The 20,108-nt window shown below is 46.2% G+C and overlaps 1 pseudogene; it reads left to right on the forward strand.

Annotated features, from left to right (window-relative positions):
- Positions 1-20,108, forward strand: part of LOC135531030 (protein numb homolog) — a 56,839-nt pseudogene that overhangs the window by 25,602 nt on the left and 11,129 nt on the right.

Below are 20,108 nucleotides of genomic sequence, written 5' to 3' on the forward strand. Positions count from 1 at the left end.
GGGTAAGGGTACAGATTAGGGTTTAGGTAAGGGTACAGATTAGGGTTAGGTAAGGTTAAGGGTACAGATGAGGGTTTAGGTAAGGGTACAGATTAGGGTTTAGGTAAGGGTAAAGATTAGCATTTAGGTAAGGGTACATATTAGGGGTTAGGTAAGGGTAAGGGTACAGATTAGGGTTAGTTAAGGGTACAGATTAGGGTTAGGTAAGGGTAAGGGTACAGATTAGGGTTTAGGTAAGGGTAAGGGTACAGATTAGGGTTTAGGTAAGGTTACAGATTAGGGTTTAGGTAAGGGTAAGGGTACAGATTAGGGTTTAGGTAAGGTTACAGATTAGGGTTTAGGTAAGGGTAAAGATTAGCATTTAGGGTTTAGGTAAGGGTAAGGGTACAGATTAGGGTTAGGTAAGGGTAAAGGTACAGATTAGGGTTTAGGTAAGGGTACAGATTAGGGTTTAGGTAAGGGTAAGGGTACAGATTAGGGGTTAGGTAAGGGTAAGGGTACAGATTAGGGTTTAGGTAAGGGTACAGATTAGGGTTAAGGTAAGGGTACAGATTAGGGTTAGGTAAGGGTAAGGGTACAGATTAGGGTTTAGGTAAGGGTACAGATTAGGGTTTAGGTAAGGGTAAAGATTAGCATTTAGGTAAGGGTACAGATTAGGGTTTAGGTAAGGGTAAGGGTACATATTAGGGGTTAGGTAAGGGTACAGATTAGGGGTTTAGGTAAGGGTACAGATTAGGGGTTAGGTAAAGGTAAGGGTACAGATTAGGGTTTAGGTAAGGGTACTGATTAGGGTTGGGTAAGGGTACAGATTAGGGTTTAGGTAAGGGTACAGATTAGGGTTAGGTAAGGTTAAGGGTACAGATTAGGGTTAGGTAAGGGTACAGATTAGGGTTAGGTAAGGGTACAGATTAGGGTTTAGGTAAGGGTAAGGGTACAGATTAGGGTTTAGGTAAGGGTAAGGGTACAGATTAGGGGTTAGGTAAGGGTAAGGGTACAGATTAGGGTTTAGGTAAGGGTAAGGGTACAGATTAGGGTTTAGGTAAGGGTAAGGGTACAGATTAGGGTTAGGTAAGGGTAAGGGTACAGATTAGGGTTTAGGTAAGGGTAAGGGTACAGATTAGGGGTTAGGTAAGGGTAAGGGTACAGATTAGGGTTTAGGTAAGGGTACAGATTAGGGTTTAGGTAAGGGTACAGATTAGGGTTTAGGTAAGGGTAAAGATTAGGGTTAGGTAAGGGTAAGGGTACAGATTAGGGTTTAGGTAAGGGTACAGATTAGGATTTAGGTAAGGGTACAGATTAGGATTTAGGGAAATAGGATTTTGAATAGGACTGAAATGTGTGTCCCCACAAGGTTAGTTATATTAGACTGTGTGTGTGTGTGTGTGTGTGTGTGTGTTTCAAGGGAGATGTAATGCTGGGGGAGAAAATGGGAGTGTCTGGTCTCTCTCCCTCTCTCCCCGTCTCTCTCCCTGTCTCTCTCTCTCATCTCTCCCTGTCTCTCTCTCTCCCCTTTTCTCTCTCCCCGTCTCTCCCTGTATGTCCCGGTCTCTCTCTCATCTCTCCCGGTCTCTATCTCATCTCTCCCGGTCTCTATCTCATCTCTCCCTGTCTCTCCCGGTCTCTCCCTCATCTCTCCCTGTCTCCCGGTCTCTCTCTCATCTCTCCCTCATCTCTCCCTCTCTCCCCGTCTCTCTCCCTGTCTCTCCTGGTCTCTCTTTCCCCTCTCATCTCTCCCTGTGTCTCTCCCCGTCTCTCTCTCATCTCTCCCCGTCTCTCTCATCTCTCCCGGTCTCTCTTCATCTCTCCTTCTCATCTCTCCCGGTCTCTCTCTCATCTCTCCCGGTCTCTCCTTCATCTCTTCCTCATCTCTCCCTGTCTCCCGGTCTCTCTCTCATCTCTCCCTTTCATCTCTCCCTGTCTCCCTCTCATATCTCCCTGTCTCATCTCTCCCTCTCATCTCTCCCTGTGTCTCTCCCCGTCTCTCTCTCATCTCTCCCAGTCTCTCTCTCATCTCTCCCTCTCATCTCTCCCGGTCTCTCTCATCTCTCCCGGTCTCTCCTTCATCTCTTCCTCATCTCTCCCTGTCTCCCGGTCTCTCTCTTATCTCTCCCTTTCATCTCTCCCTGTCTCTCCCGGTCTCTCTCTCATCTCTCCCTCATCTCTCCCTCTCTCCCCGTCTCTCTCCCTGTCTCTCCTGGTCTCTCTCTCTCTCTCTCTCCCCTCTCATCTCTCCCTGTGTCTCTCCCCGTCTCTCTCTCATCTCTCCTGGTCTCTCTCTCATCTCTCCCGGTCTCTCTCCCTCTCATCTCTCCCGGTCTCTCTATCATCCCTCCTGGTCTCTCCCTCATCTCTCCCTGTCTCCCGGTCTCTCTCTCATCTCTCCCTCTCATCTCTCCCGGTCTCTCTCTCATCTCTCCCTGTCTCTCCTGATCTCTCCCTCATCTCTCCCTGTCTCCCGGTCTCTCTCTCATCTCTCTCTCTTTCATCTCTCCCTGTATGTCCCGGTCTCTCTCATCTCTCCCGGTCTCTCTCTCATCTCTCCCTGTCTCTCCCGGTCTCTCCCTCATCTTTCCCTGTCTCCCGGTCTCTCATCTCTCCCTTTCATCTCTCCCCGTCTCTCCCTGTATGTCCTGGTCTCTCTCTCATCTCTCCCTGTCTCCCGGTCTCTCTCTCATCTCTCCCTTTCATCTCTCCCCGTCTCTCCCGGGCTCTCTCTCCCCTCTCATCTCTCCCTGTGTCTCTCCCCGTCTCTCTCTCATCTCTCCCGGTCTCTCTCTCATCTCTCCCCGTCTCTCTCTCATCTCTCCCGGTCTCTCTCTCACCTCTCCCTCTCATCTCTCCCTGTCTCCCTCTCATCTCTCCCTCTCATCTCTCCCTCTCATCTCTCCCTGTGTCTCTCCCCGTCTCTCTCTCATCTCTCCCGGTCTCTCTCTCATCTCTCCCTCTCATCTCTCCCGGTCTCTCTCTCATCTCTCCCGGTCTCTCTCTCATCTTTCCCTCATCTCCTCCTCATCTCTCCCTGTCTCTCTCTCATCTCTCCCTCTCTCCCTCTCATCTCTCCCGGCCTCTCTCTCTCTCATCTTTCCCTGTCTCTCAACTCTCCCTCTCATCTCTCCCTCTCATCTCTCCCGGTCTCTCTCTCATCTCTCTCTCATCTTTCCCTGTCTCTCTCTCTCATCTCTCCCTCTCATCTATCCCGGTCTCTCTCTCATCTCTCCCTCTCATCTCTCCCTGTCTCCCTCTCATCTCTCCCTCTCATCTCTCCCTGTCTCATCTCTCCCTCTCATCTCTCCCTGTCTCATCTCTCCCTCTCATCTCTCCCTGTCTCATCTCTCCCTGTCTCATCTCTCCCTCTCATCTCTCCCTCTCTCCCTCTCATCTCTCCCTGTCTCCCTCTCATCTCTCCCGGTCTCTCTCTCATCTCTCCCTCTCATTTCTCCCTGTCTCATCTCTCATCTCTCCATCACATCTCTCCCTGTCTCATCTCTCCCTCTCATCTCTCCCTGTCTCCCTCTCATATCTCCCTGTCTCATCTCTCCCTCTCATCTCTCCCTGTCTCATCTCTCATCTCTCCCTCATCTCTCTCATCTCTCCCTCTCATCTCTCTCTCTCTCTCATCTCTCTCATCTCTCCCTCTCATCTCTCCCTGTCTCATCTCTCCCTCTCATCTCTCCCTCTCATCTCTCCCTGTCTCTCTCTCATCTCTCCCTTTCATCTCTCCCTCTCATCTCTCCCTGTCTCTCTCTCATCTCACCCTGTCTCTCTCTCATCTCTCTCTCTCTCATCTCTCCCTCTCATCTCTCCCTGTCTCTCTCTCATCTCTCCCTCTCATCTCTCCCTCTCATCTCTCCCTGTCTCTCTCTCATCTCACCCTGTCTCTCTCTCATCTCTCCCTCTCATCTCTCTCTCTCATCTCACCCTGTCTCCCTCTCATCTCTCCCTCTCATCTCATCTCACCCTGTCTCATCTCTCCCTCTCATCTCTCCCTGTCTCATCTCTCATCTCTCCCTCTCATCTCTCCCTGTCTCTCTCTCATCTCTCCCTCTCATCTCTCCCTCTCATCATCTCTGTGTTTTTGTCTGCAGGCAGGGAAGAAGGCAGTGAAAGCAGTGTTGTGGGTCTCAGCAGATGGTCTCCGTGTGGTAGATGACAAAACGAAGGTAAAGTAACAGATCCATCCAATCTCCTGCTCTGTTGTCTGAACAGCTAGGTTAACACGCACGCAGACACACGGACACACACACACACACACACAGGCAGACACACACACACACGCAAACAGAAACACACACACACGCACACGCAGACAAACACACGCAAACAGACACACACACACGCACATACACACACAGACAGACACACACAAACAGACACACACACACACGCAGACAGACACACACGCACACACACGCACACAGACACACACACACAGACACGCACACACACACGCAGACACACACACACGTAAACAGACACACACACACAGAGACAGACAGACACACACACGCAGACAGACAGACACACGCAGACAGACACACGCAGACAGACAGACAGACACACGCAGACAGACAGACAGACACATGACGCAGACAGACAGACACACGCAGACAGACAGACACACACGCAGACAGACAGACACACGCAGACAGACGGACACACGCAGACAGACAGACACACGCAGACAGACAGACACACGCAGACAGACAGACACACGCAGACAGACAGACACACGCAGACAGACAGACACACGCAGACAGACAGACACATGCACGCAGACAGACAGACACATGCACGCAGACAGACAGACACATGCACGCAGACAGACAGACACATGCAGACAGACAGACACATGCACAGACAGACACAGACAGCAGACAGACAGACACAGACACAGACAGACAGACAGACAGACAGACACGCAGACAGACAGACACACGCAGACAGACAGACACACGCAGACAGACAGACACACGCAGACAGACAGACACACGCAGACAGACAGACACACGCAGACAGACAGACACATGCACGCAGACAGACAGACACATGCACGCAGACAGACACACGCAGACAGACAGACAGACACACGCAGACAGACAGACACACGCAGACAGACAGACACACGCAGACAGACAGACACACGCAGACAGACACAGAAACAGACATACAGTTGAAGTCGTAAGTTTACATACACCTCAGCCAAATACATTTAAACTCAGTTTTTCACAATACCTGACTTTTAATCCTAGTAAAAATTCCCTGTCTTAGGTCAGTTAGGATCACCACTTTATTTTAAGGATATGAAATGTCAGAATAATAGTAGAGAGAATGATTTATTTCAGCTTTTATTTCTTTCATCACATTCCCAGTGGGTCAGAAGTTTACATACACTCAATTAGTATTTGGTAGTATTGCCTTTAAATTGTTTATCTTGGGTCAAACGTTTCGGGTAGCCTTCCAAAAGCTTCCCACAATAAGTTGGGTGAATTTTGTCCCATTCCTCCTGACAGAGCTGATGTAACTGAGTCAGGTTTGTAGGCCTCCTTGCTCGCACACACTTTTTCAGTTCTGTCACATATTTTCCATTGGATTGAGGTCAGGACTTTATGATGGCCACTCCAATACCTACCAGGACTTTGTTGTCCTTAAGCCATTTTGCCACAACTTTGGAAGTATGCTTGGGGTCATTGTCCATTTGGAAGACCCATTTGCGACCAAGCTTTAACTCCTGACTGATGTCTTGAGATGTTGCTTCAATATACGATGCTGCCACCCCCATGCTTCACGGTTGGGATGGTGTTCTTCAGCTTGCAAGCCTCTCCGTTTTTCCTCCAAATATAACGATGGTCATTATGGCCAAACAGTTCTATTTTTGTTTCATCAGACGAGGACATTTGGTCTGATGAAAAAAGTAACACTTTGTCCCCATGTGCAGTTGCAAACCGTAGTCTGGCTTTTTTATGGCGGTTTTGGAGCAGTGGCTTCTTCCTTGCTGAGCGGCCTTTCAGGTTATGTCGATGTAGGACTCGTTTGACTGGGATTATAGATACTATTGTACCGGTTTCCTCCAGCATCTTCACAAGGTCCTTTGCTGTTGTTCTGGGATTGATTTGCACTTTTCACACCAAAGTACGTTAATCTCTAGAAGACATAACGAGTCTCCTCCCTGAGCGGTATGACGGCTGCGTGGTCCCATGGTGTTTATACTTGTGTACTCTACTATTTGTGGAGTGGTTGAAAAATGAGTTTTAATGACTCCAACTTTAGTGTATGTAAACTTCTGACATCAACTGTACACCCTACGCACACACACAGAAACACACACTGACAGATTGACACAGAACGCTAAACCTCAGCCAGAGGAATGCTAAACCTCATTCAGAGGAATGCTAAACCTCATTCAGAGGAATGCTAAACCTCGGCCAGAGGAATGTTAAACCTCAGCCAGAGGAATGCTAAACCTCAGCCAGAGGAATGCTAAACCTCGGCCAGAGGAATGTTAAACCTCATTCAGGGGAATGCTAAACCTCAGCCAGAGGAATGCTAAACCTCAGCCAGAGAAACGTTAAACCTCATTCAGGGAATGCTAAACCTCAGCCAGAGGAATGCTAAACCTCAGCCAGAGGAATGCTAAACCTCAGCCAGAGGAATGCTAAACCTCGGAGGAATGTTAAACCTCGGCCAGAGGAATGTTAAACCTCGGCCAGAGGAATGTTAAACCTCGGCCAGAGGAATGTTAAACCTCGGCCAGAGGAATGAAACCTCGGCCAGAGGAATGTTAAAATGCCTCGGCCAGAGGAATGTTCGGCCAGAGGAATGCCAGAGGAATGTTAAACCTCGGCCAGAGGAATGTTAAACCTCGGCCAGAGGAATGCTAAACCTCGGCCAGAGGAATGCTAAACCTCGGCCAGAGGAATGCTAAACCTGCCAGAAATGCCTCGGCCAGAGGAATGCTAAACCTCGGCCAGAGGAATGCTAAACCTCGGCCAGAGGAATGTTAAACCTCGGCCAGAGGAATGCTAAACCTCGGCCAGAGGAATGCTAAACCTCAACCGGAGGAATGCTCAGAGGAATGCTAAACCTCGGCCAGAGGAATGCTAAACCTCGGCCAGAGGAATGCTAAACCTCAGCCAGAGGAAAACCTGCTAAACCTCCGCCAGAGGAATGCTAAACCTCCGCCAGAAATGAATGCCAGAGGAATTAAACCTCAGCCGGAGGAATGCTAAACCTCAGCCAGAGGAATGCTAAACCTCAGACCGCCAGAGGAATGCTAAACCTCAGCCAGAGGAATGCTAAACCTCAGCCAGAGGAATGCTAAACCTCCGCCAGAGGAATGCTAAACCTCCGCCAGAGGAATGCTAAACCTCAGCCAGAGGAATGTTAAACCTCCGCCAGAGGAATGCTAAACCTCCGCCAGAGGAATGCTAAACCTCCGCCAGAGGAATGTTAAACCTCAGGCAGAGGAAATGCTTCTGGCAGTTTGGCATCCTCAAAAGAGGAGACTCTTACACGCCGCTGACTTGGCACAACTTTTTTAATGAACTGGTTAATTATTTTGTTCTCGGGACAGTTTGACAAACAATGGTTCCTCTTTTATAGCCTGGTTACAGTACACCTGGTATCGAGACTCCTTCGTGGAACATTAATAGACTGGTCCGCATTAAACGCAGGCTTCTGCTTCCCCCTACTGAAGGCTTGGAGACGAAACAGCATCATCTCTCGTGGACACAAGACTCCAAATTACCACGATATTATGTTCTGGGTTAACTGTCCTAAACATGAGGCGTGGATTTACAGGCCATATTTGTAAGATCACACATTTAGTTTCAATTCAAGGACTTTAGATGCAGGGGATGTTTCATGTGTCTGAGAGCTGGAAACTCTGTGTCGGGAAAAAGTAATGCTGTAATGTTGACAGTCGGGGATAATGTCTCTCCCATGTAGGACATCGTCGTAAAGATAACACTGTGATAATGTTGTGATGTTTCTCCTCTGTAAGACACTGAAGTAATGCTAAAATAACAGTCAGTGTAATGTGATAATGTTGTGATGATAATGTTGTAATGTGATATGTTGTAATGTGATAATGGTGTAATTATAATGGTGTGATGTGATGATGTTGTAATGTGATAATGCTTTAATGATAATGTCTCTCTGTAGGTCATCGTAGTAAAGATAACAGTGTGATAATGTTGTAATGTTTCTCCTCTGTAAGACACTGAAGCAATACTAAAATAACAGTCAGTGCAATGTGATAATGTTGTGGTGATAATGTTGTAGTGATAGTGTTGTAATGTGATAATGATGTAATGATAATGGTGGGATGTGATGAAGGTGTAATGTGATAATGTTGTAGCGATAGTGTTGTAATGTGATAATGATGTAATGTTGTATAATGTTGTTGTAAGTGTGTAATGATAATGATGTAAGGTGATAATGTTGTAATGTTGTGATAGTGCTGTAATGTGATAATGGTGTAATTATAATGGTGTGATGTGATGATGGTGTGCTGTGATAATGCTGTAATGATTATGCTGTAGTGATAGTGTTGTGATGTGATAATGGTGTAATTATAATGGTGTGATGTGATGGTGTACTGTGATAATGATGTAATGATAATGGTGTGATGTGATGATGGTGTACTGTGATAATGTTGTAATGATAATGTTGTAGTGATAGTGTTGTAATGTGATAATGGTGTAATGATAGTGATGCGATGAAGGTGTAATGTGATAATGCTGTAACGATAATGTTGTAGTGATAGTGTTGTAATGTGATACTGATGTAATGATAATGGTGCGATGTGACGATGAAGTAATGTGATAATGCTGTAATGATAATGTTGTATTGTTATTGTTGTAATGTGATAATGCTGTAATGATAATGTTGCAGTGATAGTGTTGTAATGTGATAATGATGTAATGATAATGGTGTGATGTGACAAATGTGCAATGTGATAATGCTGTAATGATAATGCTGTAGCGATAGTGTTGTAATGTGATAATGATGTAATGATAATGTCTCTGTAGGACCTGATCCTAGACCAGACAATAGAGAAGGTATCGTTCTGCGCTCCGGACAGGAACTTTGAGAGAGCGTTCTCCTACATCTGTAGAGATGGAACGACGAGACGCTGGATCTGCCACTGCTTCATGGCTATCAAGGACTCGGTAAGACCCTAACCTGTTACCCTAACCCCTAAACCGGACCCTAACCTGTTACCCTCACCCCTAAACCAGACCCTAACCTGTTACCCTAACCCCTAAACCAGACCCTAACCTGTTACCCTAACCCCTAAACCAGACCCTAACCTGTTACCCTAACCCCTAAACCAGACCCTAACCTGTTACCCTAACCTGTTACCCTAACCCCTAAACCAGACCCTACCTGTTACCCTAACCCCTAAACCAGACCCTAACCTGTTACCCTAACCCCTAAACCAGACCCTAACCTGTTACCCTAACCTGTTACCCCCCCCCTAAACCAGACCCTAACCTGTTACCCTAACCCCTAAACCAGACCCTAACCTGTTACCCTAACCCCTAAACCAGTCCCTAACCTGTTAAACCCCTAAACCAGACCCTAACCTGTTACCCTAACCCCTAAACCAGACCCTAACCTGTTACCCTAACCCCTAAACCAGACCCTAACCTGTTACCTCACCCCTAACCAGACCCTAACCTGTTACCCTAACCTACCCTCACCCCTAAACCAGACCCTAACCTGTTACCCTAACCTGTTACCCTAACCCCTAAACCAGACCCTAACCTGTTACCCTAACCCCTAAACCAGACCCTAACCTGTTACCCTAACCCCTAAACCAGGCCCTAACCTGTTACCCTAAAACCAGACCCTAACCTGTTACCCTAACCTGTTACCCTAACCCCTAAACCAGACCCTAACCTGTTACCCTAACCCCTAAACCAGACCCTAACCTGTTACCCTAACCCCTAAACCAGACCCTAACCTGTTACCCTAACCCCTAAACCAGACCCTAACCTGTTACCCTAACCCCTAAACCAGACCCGAACCTGTTACCCTAACCTGTTACCCTAACCCCTATTCCTGACCCTAACCCCTAAACCAGACCCTAACCTGTTACCCTAAACCCTAACCTGTTACCCTAACCCCTAAACCAGACCCTAACCTGTTACCCTAACCCCTATTCCAGACCCTAGCCCCTAAACCAGACCCTAACCTGTTACCCTAACCCCTAAACCAGACCCTAACCTGTTCCACTAACCCCAAAACCAGACCCTAACCTGTTACCCTAAACCAGACCCTAACCTGTTACCCTAACCCCTAAACCAGACCCTAACCTGTTACCCTAACCTGTTACCCTAACCCCTAAACTAGACCCTAACCTGTTACCCTAACCCCTAAACCAGGCCCTAACCTGTTACCCTAACCCCTAAACTAGACCCTAACCTGTTACCCTAAACCAGGCCCTAACCTGTTACCCTAACCCCTAAACTAGACCTTAACCTGTTACCCTAACCCCTAAACCAGACCCTAACCTGTTACCCTAACCCCTAAACCAGACCCTAACCTGTTACCCTAACCCCTAAACTAGACCCTAACCTGTTACCCTAACCCCCCTAAACCAGACCCTAACCTGTTACCCTAACCCCTAAACCAGACCCTAACCTGTTACCCTAAACCAGTTACCCTAACCCCTAAACCAGACCCTAACCTGTTACCCTAAACCAGACCCTAACCCCAAAACCAGACCCTAACCTGTTACCCTAACCCCTAAACCAGACCCTAACCTGTTACCCTAACCCCTAAACCAGACCCTAACCTGTTACCCTAACCCCTAAACCAGGCCCTAACCTGTTACCTGTTACCCTAACCCCTAAACCAGACCCTAACCTGTTACCCTAACCCCTAAACCAGACCCTAACCTTTTACCCTAACCTGTTAACCAGGCCCTAACCCCTAAACCAGACAGTTACCCTAAAACCAGACCCTAACCCCAAAACCAGACCCTAACCTGTTACCCTAACCCCTAAACCAGACCCTAACCTGTTACCCTAACCCCCTAAACCAGACCCTAACCTGTTACCCTAACCCCTAAACCAGACCCTAACCTGTTACCCTAACCCCTAAACCAGACCCTAACCTGTTACCCTAACCTGTTACCCTAACCCCTATTCCTGACCCTAACCCCTAAACCAGACCCTAACCTGTTACCCTAAACCAGACCTAACCTGTTACCCTAACCCCTAAACCAGACCCTAACCTGTTACCCTAACCCCTAAACCAGACCCTAACCTGTTACCCTAACCCCTAAACCAGTAACCCCAAAATACCCTAACCCCTAAACCAGACCCTAAGTTACCCTAACCCCTAAACCAGACCCTAACCTGTTACCCTAACCCCCAGACCTAAACCAGACCCTAACCTGTTACCCTAACCCCTAAACCAGACCCTAACCTGTTACCCTGACCCCTAAACCAGGCCCTAACCTGTTACCCTAACCTGTTACCCTAACCCCTAAACCAGACCCTAACCTGTTACCCTAACCCCTAAACCAGACCTTAACCTGTTACCCTAACCCCTAAACCAGGCCCTAACCTGTTACCCTAACCTGTTACCCTAACCCCTAAACCAGGCCCTAACCTGTTACCCTAACCTGTTACACTAACCCCCTAACACCCATCTCCTAACCCCAAAACCAGACCCTAACCACCTAACACCTACCTCCTAAACACACCCAAACATGTTACCCTAACCCCTAAACCAGACCCTAACCTGTTACCCTAACCCCTAAACCAGGCCCTAACCTGTTACCCCTGTAACCTGTTACCCTAACCTGTTACACTAACCCCCTAACACCTACCTCCTAACCCCTAAACCAGACACTAACCTGTTACTCTAACCCCAAAATCCAGACCCTAACCTGTTACCCTAACCCCCTAAACCTATCCCTAACCCCAAACCAGACCCTAACTTGTTACCCTAACCCCTAAACCAGACCCTAACCCCTAAACCAGACCCTAACCCCTAAACCAGACCCTAACCTGTTCCAGACCCTAACCCCCTAAACCAGACCCTAACCTGTTACCCTAACCCTTAAACCAGACCCTAACCCCAAAATCAGACCCTAACCTGTTACCCTAACCCCAAAACCAGACCCTAACCTGTTACCCTAACCCCTAAAACCAGACCCTAACCTGTTACCCTAACCCCTAAACCAGACCCTAACCCCAAAACCAGACCCTAACCTGTTACCCTAAACCCAAAACCAGACCCATAACCTGTTACCCTAACCCCTAAACCAGACCCTAACCCCTAAACCAGACCCTAACCTGTTCCACTAACCCCAAAACCAGACCCTAACCTGTTACCCTAACCCCTAAACCAGACCCTAACCCCAAAACCAGACTCTAACCCCTAAACCAGACCCTAACCTGTTACCCTATCCCCAAAACCAGACCCTAACCTGTTACCCTATCCCCAAAACCAGACCCTAACCTGTTACCCTAACCCCTAAACCAGACCCTAACCTGTTACCCTAACCCCTAAACCAGACCCTAACCTGTTACCCTAACCCCCTAAACCAGACCCTAACCTGTTACCCTAACCCCTAAACCAGACCCTAACCTGTTACCCTAACCCCTAAACCAGACCCTAACCCCCTAAACCAGACCCTAACCCCTAAACCAGACACTAACCTGTTACCCTAAACCAGACCCTAACCCCAAAACCAGACCCTAACCTGTTACCCTAACCCCTAAACCAGACCCTAACCTGTTACCCTAACCCCTAAACCAGACCCTAACCTGTTACCCTCACCCCTAAACCAGGCCCTAACCTGTTACCCTAACCTGTTACCCTAACCCCTAAACCAGACCCTAACCTGTTACCCTAACCCCTAAACCAGACCTTAACCTTTTACCCTAACCCCTAAACCAGGCCCTAACCCCAAAATCAGACACTAACCTGTTACCCTAAACCAGACCCTAACCCCAAAACCAGACCCTAACCTGTTACCTAACCCCTAAACCAGACCCTAACCTGTTAACCCCTAACCCCTAAACCAGACCCTAACCTGTTACCCTAACCCTAAACCAGACCCTAACCTGTTACCCTAACCCCTAAACCAGGCCCGAACCTGTTACCCTAACCTGTTACCCTAACCCCTATTCCTGACCCTAACCCCTAAACCAGACCCTAACCTGTTACCCTAAACCAGACCTAACCTGTTACCTAACCCCTAAACCAGACCCTAACCTGTTACCCTAACCCCTAAACCAGACCTTAACCTGTTACCCTAACCCCTAAACCAGGCCCTAACCCCAAAATCAGACACTAACCTGTTACCCTAAACCAGACCCTAACCCCAAAACCAGACCCTAACCTGTTACCCTAACCCCTAAACCAGACCCTAACCTGTTACCCTAACCCCTAAACCAGACCCTAACCTGTTACCCTGACCCCTAAACCAGGCCCTAACCTGTTACCCTAACCTGTTACCCTAACCCCTAAACCAGACCCTAACCTGTTACCCTAACCCCTAAACCAGACCTTAACCTGTTACCCTAACCCCTAAACCAGGCCCTAACCTGTTACCCTAACCTGTTACCCTAACCCCTAAACCAGGCCCTAACCTGTTACCCTAACCTGTTACACTAACCCCCTAACACCCATCTCCTAACCCCAAAACCAGACCCTAACCACCTAACACCTACCTCCTAACCAGACCCTAACCTGTTACCCTAACCCCTAAACCAGACCCTAACCTGTTACCCTAACCCCTAAACCAGGCCCTAACCTGTTACCCTAACCTGTTACCCTAACCTGTTACACTAACCCCCTAACACCTACCTCCTAACCCCTAAACCAGACACTAACCTGTTACTCTAACCCCAAAATCAGACCCTAACCTGTTAGCCTAACCCCCTAACACCTATCTCCTAACCCCAAAACCAGACACTAACTTGTTACCTAACCCCTAAAACCAGACCCTAACCCCTAAACCAGACCCTAACCCCTAAACCAGACCCTAACCCCTAAACCAGACCCTAACCCCCTAAACCAGACCCTAACTTGTTACCCTAACCCTTAAACCAGACCCTAACACCAAAACCAGACCCTAACCTGTTACCCTAACCCCTAAACCAGACCCTAACCTGTTACCCTAACCCCAAAACCAGACCCTAACCTGTTACCCTAACCCCTAAAGACCAGACCCTAACCCCAAAACCAGACCCTAACCTGTTACCCTAATCCCAAAACCAGACCCTAACCTGTTACCCTAACCCCTAAACCAGACCCTAACCCCTAAACCAGACCCTAACCTGTTCCACCCTAACCCCAAACCAGACCCTAACCTGTTACCCTAACCCCTAAACCAGACCCTAACCCCAAAACCAGACTCTAACCCCTAAACCAGACCCTAACCTGTTACCCTATCCCCAAACCAGACCCTAACCTGTTACCCTATCCCCAAAACCAGACCCTAACCTGTTACCCTAACCCCAAACCAGACTCTAACCCCTAAACCAGACCCTAACCTGTTACCCTATCCCCAAACCAGACCCTAACCTGTTACCCTAACCCCAAACCAGACCCTAACCTGTTACCCTAACCCCTAAACCAGACCCTAACCTGTTACCCTAACCCCTAAACTAGACCCTAACCTGTTACCCTAACCCCTAAACCGGACCCTAACCCCTAAAGCAGACCCTAACCTGTTACCCTAACCCCTAAACCAGACCCTGACCTGTTATCCTAACCCCTAGCCAGACTCTAACCTGTTACACTAACCCCAGCTGACTTTTTTATATTTATTTATTAACTAGGCAATTCAGTTAAGAACAAATTCTAATTTACAATACTGACCTAAACCGGGGAACCCGGACACAGGGCCAACCTGTTACGCCTAACCCCTAAACCAGACTCCCAATCTCGTTACCGGTTGTGAACAGCCTGAACGAACCATGGGTCTGTAGTACGTCTAGCACCCCTAAATGCAGTGCCTTAACCGATGAACCACTCTTGGGCCCAAGTTAGTAAGGAAGACCTTAAGCTATTCTCACTGGTAAACAATAAGGAAGACCTTAACCTGTTACCCTAACTAGTGAAATGATAAGACCTTAAGCTAGTCTCACTGGTGAAATGATAAACCTTAAGCTATTCTCACTGGTGAAATGATAAGGAAGACCTAACCTAGTCTCACTATTGAAATGATAAGACCTTAAGCTAGTCTCACTATTGAAATGATAAGACCTTAACTAGTCTCACTAGTGAAATGATAAGACCTTAAGCTAGTCTCACTAGTGAAATGATAAGGAAGACCTTAAGCTAGTCTCACTGGTGAAACCAAGACCTTAAGCTAGTCTCACTAGTAAATGATAAACCTTAAGCTAGTCTCAGGTGAAATGATAAGACCTTAAGCTATTCTCACTGGTGAAATGATAAGGAAGACCTTAAGCTAGTCTCACTATTGACCCCTGATAAGACCTAACCTGTTACTCACTATTGAAATGATAAGACCTAACCTAGTCTCACTATAAACAATAAGACCTTAACTAGTCTCACTAGTGAAATGATAAGACCTAAGCTAGTCTCACTAGTGAAATGATAAGGAACCTTAAGCTAGTCTCACTGGTGAAGTGATAAGACCTTAAGTAGTCTCACTATTGAAATGATAAGACCTTAAGCTAGTCTCACTGGTGAAATGATAAGACCTTAAGCTATTCTCACTGGTGAAATGATAAGGAAGACCTAACCTGTCTCACTATTGAAATGATAAGACCTAAGCTAGTCTCACTAACCTGAAATGATAAGACCTTAAGCTACTCACTAGTGAACCTGATAAGACCTTAAGCTAGTCTCACTAGTGAAATGATAAGGAAGACCTTAACCTAGTCTCACTGGTGAAGTGATAAGACCTTAAGCTAGTCTCACTAGTGAAATGATAAGACCTTAAGCTGTTACCACTGGTGAAATATAAGACCTTAAGCTATTCTCCTGGTGAAATGATAAGGAAGACCTTAAGCTGTCCACTATTGAAATGATAAGACCTTAGCTAGTCTCACTATAAATGATAAGACCTTAACCTGTCCACTATTGAAATGATAAGACCATAAGCTAGTCTCACTAGTGAAATGATAAGACCTTAGCTAGTCTCACTAGTAAATGATAAGACCTTAAGCTAGTCTCACTAGTGAAGTGATAAGACCTAAGCTAGTCTCACTAGTGAAATGATAAGACCCTAACTAGTCTCACTGGTGAAATGATAAGACCTTAAGCTGTCTCACTAGTGAAATGATAAGACCTTAACCTAGTCTCCTAGTGAAACGATAAGACCTAACTAGTCTCACTAGTGAACGATAAGACCTTAAGCTAGTCTCACTGGTGAAATATAAGACCTTAACCTAGTCTCACTAAATGATAAGACCTTAAGCTAACCCACTAGTGAAATGATAAGACCTAACTAGTCTCACTGGTGAAATGATAAGACCTTAAGCTAGTCCACTAGTGAAATGATAAAACCCTCAGCATTGGCCAGGTAACCTGTAAATCATGAACTAACATCACACAACCTGAGTCTCCTAAACCAGGCCAAACATCTTCTTATGCCCAAACATGACTGAAGTATTGAAAATCCCAAAATGTTTGCATCGTCAACTTACACACAGCTCTGACACACACACACACCTTATCCCACCAACATGCCACCAGGGTCTTTTCATAGTCCCCAAATCCAGAACAAATTCAAGAAAGAGCACAGTATTATAGAGAGCCCTTATTGCAACCTGTTGAACTCCGTTCCATCTCAAATGCTCAAATTAACAGAACACCTGGTTTCAAAAAACAGAGAAAGCAACACCTGTTTCCTCCCCTATTAGACCTAGATAGTTTGTGTGTATGTACTGATATGTACTGATATGTAGGCTAACATGTTTTTAAATGTACGTCGTGTTGCCCTTGAGATGTCCTTGTCTATTGATGTTCCATATTATGTGTGTTTCATGTTCTGTGTTTCATGTTTTGTGTTTCATGTTTTGTGTTTCATGTTTTGTGTTTCATGTTTTGTGTTCCGTGTTTCCATGTTTTGTGTTCTGTGTACTGTGTTTCATGTTTTGTGTTCTGTGTTTCATGTTTTGTGTTCTGTGTTTCGTGTTCTGTGTTTTATGTTCTGTGTTTCATGTTTTGTGTTCTGTGTTTCAGTATTTCCATATGTTTTGTGTTTCATGTTTTGTGGTCTGTGTTTCATGTTCTGTGTTTTGTGTTCTGTGTTTCATGTTTTGTGTTCTGTGTTTCATAATTCGTGTTCTGTGTCTCGTGTTCTGTGTTTTGTGTTTCATAAGTGTTCTGTGTTTCATGTTTTGTGTTTCAACAGTTTTGTGGTCTGTGTTTCATAATTTGTGTTCTGTGTTTCATGTTTTGTGTACTGTGTTTCATGGTCTGTGTTCTGTGTTTCATGTTCTGTGTTCTGTTTCATGTTTTGTGTTTTGTTCTTCATGTTCTGTGTTCTGTGTTTCATGGTCTGTGTTCCATGTTCTGTGTTTCATGTTTTGTGTTCTGTGTTCTGTGTTTCATGTTCTGTGTTCTGTGTTTCATGGTCTGTGTTCTGTGTTTCATGTTCTGTGTTTCATGTTTTGTGTTTCATGGTCTGTGTTCTGTGTTTCATGTTTTGTGTTTCATGTTTTGTGTTCTGTGTTTTTGTGTTCTGTGTTTCATGGTCTGTGTTCTGTGTTTTGTGTTCTGTGTTTCATGGTCTGTGTTCTGTGTTTCATGTTTTGTGTTCTGTGTTTCATGGTCTGTGTTCTGTGTTTCATGGTCTGTGTTCTGTGTTTCATGTTTTGTGTTCTGTGTTTCATGTTTTGTGTTCTGTGTTTCATGTTCTGTGTTTCATGTTTTGTGTTTCATGTTTTGTGTTCTGTGTTTTGTGTTCTGTGTTTCATGGTCTGTGTTCTGTGTTTCATGTTTTGTGTTCTGTGTTTCATGGTCTGTGTTCTGTGTTTCATGGTCTGTGTTCTGTGTTTCGTGGTCTGTGTTCTGTGTTTTGTGTTCTGTGTTTCATGGTCTGTGTTCTGTGTTTTGTGTTCTGTGTTTCATGGTCTGTGTTCTGTGTTTCATGTTTTGTGTTCTGTGTTTCATGGTTTGTGTTCTGTGTTTCATGGTCTGTGTTCTGTGTTTCGTGGTCTGTGTTCTGTGTTTTGTGTTCTGTGTTCTGTGTTTCATGGTCTGTGTTCTGTGTTTCATGTTCTGTGTTGACGCCCAGAAGTAGTTGTGCTTTCACAATGATAATACCAAATACTATTACTGAAGTATTGTCTCAGGGAGACTGTTATTAAGGTGTTATGTGGTATTGTGTTAAGGTGTTATGTGGTATTGTGTTAAGGTGTTATGTGGTATTGTGTTAAGGTGTTATCTGGTATTGTGTTAAGGTGTTATGTGGTATTGTGTTAAGGTGTTATGTGGTATTGTGTTAAGGTGTTATCTGGTATTGTGTTAAGGTGTTATGTGGTATTGTGTTAAGGTGTTATCTGGTATTGTGTTAAGGTGTTATGTGGTATTGTGTTAAGGTGTTATGTGGTATTGTGTTAAGGTGTTATGTGGTATTGTGTTAAGGTGTTATGTGGTATTGTGTTAAGGTGTTACGTGGTATTGTGTTAAGGTGTTATGTGGTATTGTGTTAAGGTGTTATGTGGTATTGTGTTAAGGTGTTATGTGTATTGTGTTAAGGTGTTATGTGGTATTGTGTTAAGGGAGAGCGTCTGAGCCACTCAGTGGGCTGTGCCTTCGCTGCCTGTCTGGAGAGGAAACAGAAGAGAGAGAAGGAGTGTGGTGTCACAGCAACCTCCACTCCAACAGAACCACCTTCACCAGGGAGGGCTCGTTCAGTTACCACGGCGACGGAAGCCGCGGAGCGAGAGGAGGTCATGAGGCAGTTGCAGGACAAGAAAGGTGTGTGTGTGTGTGTGTGTGTGTGTGTGTGTGTGTGTGTGTGTGTGTCTGTGTGTGTGTGTGTGTTGTGTTTCTTGTGTTCTTGTGTCCCATTCTTTACATGATGTATTTATCTGGTGGTCTGCCGTCCCCTGATGTTTCCTACAGCAGAGGGCGATGTCAGGCCCCCCATCCCTCTCTCCTCAGGCCCCAGTGAGGGTGTGGTGAACCAGGCTGTGGCCCCTCTACCAGGGCCACCGTCCCCCTCCTCCTCCCCTCCCCTGGGCCCCCAGGTTATCCCCCGCAGACACGCCCCAGTGGAGGTCCTGGCCAGACAGGGTTCCTTCAGAGGGTTCCCTGCCCTCAACAACAACTCCTCTCCCTTCAAACGGCAGCTGTCCCTCAGGATGAACGATCTGCCCCCTACCATGCAGTCTGACTTCCCCATGAACAACACAGGTCAGTCAGTAGCTAGTCTCACTTAAACAATGAACAACACAGGTCAGTCTGTAGCTAGTCTCACTTAAACAATGAACAACACAGGTCAGTCAGTAGCTAGTCTCACTTAAACAATGAACAACACAGGTCAGTCTGTAGCTAGTCTCACTTAAACAATGAACAACACAGGTCAGTCAGTAGCTAGTCTCACTTAAACAATGAACAACACAGGTCAGTCTGTAGCTAGTCTCACTTAAACAATGAACAACACAGGTCAGTCAGTAGCTAGTCTCACTTAAACAATGAACAACACAGGTCAGTCTGTAGCTAGTCTCACTTAAACAATGAACAACACAGGTCAGTCTGTAGCTAGTCTCACTTAAACAATGAACAACACAGGTCAGTCTGTAGCTAGTCTCACTTAAACAATGAACAACACAGGTCAGTCTAGCTAGTCTCACTTAAACAATGAACAACACAGGTCAGTCTGTAGCTAGTCTGACTTAAACAATGAACAACACAGGTCAGTCTGTAGCTAGTCTGACTTAAACAATGAACAACACAGGTCAGTCTAGCTAGTCTCACTTAAACAATGAACAACACAGGTCAGTCTGTAGCTAGTCTGACTTAAACAATGAACAACACAGGTCAGTCTGTAGCTAGTCTCACTTAAACAATGAACAACACAGGTCAGTCTGTAGCTAGTCTCACTTAAACAATGAACAACACAGGTCAGTCTAGCTAGTCTGACTTCCCCATGAACAACA

Source organism: Oncorhynchus masou, unplaced genomic scaffold (genome assembly GCF_036934945.1).
Source record: "Oncorhynchus masou masou isolate Uvic2021 unplaced genomic scaffold, UVic_Omas_1.1 unplaced_scaffold_1496, whole genome shotgun sequence".
NCBI classification, from domain to species: Eukaryota; Metazoa; Chordata; class Actinopteri; order Salmoniformes; family Salmonidae; genus Oncorhynchus; species Oncorhynchus masou.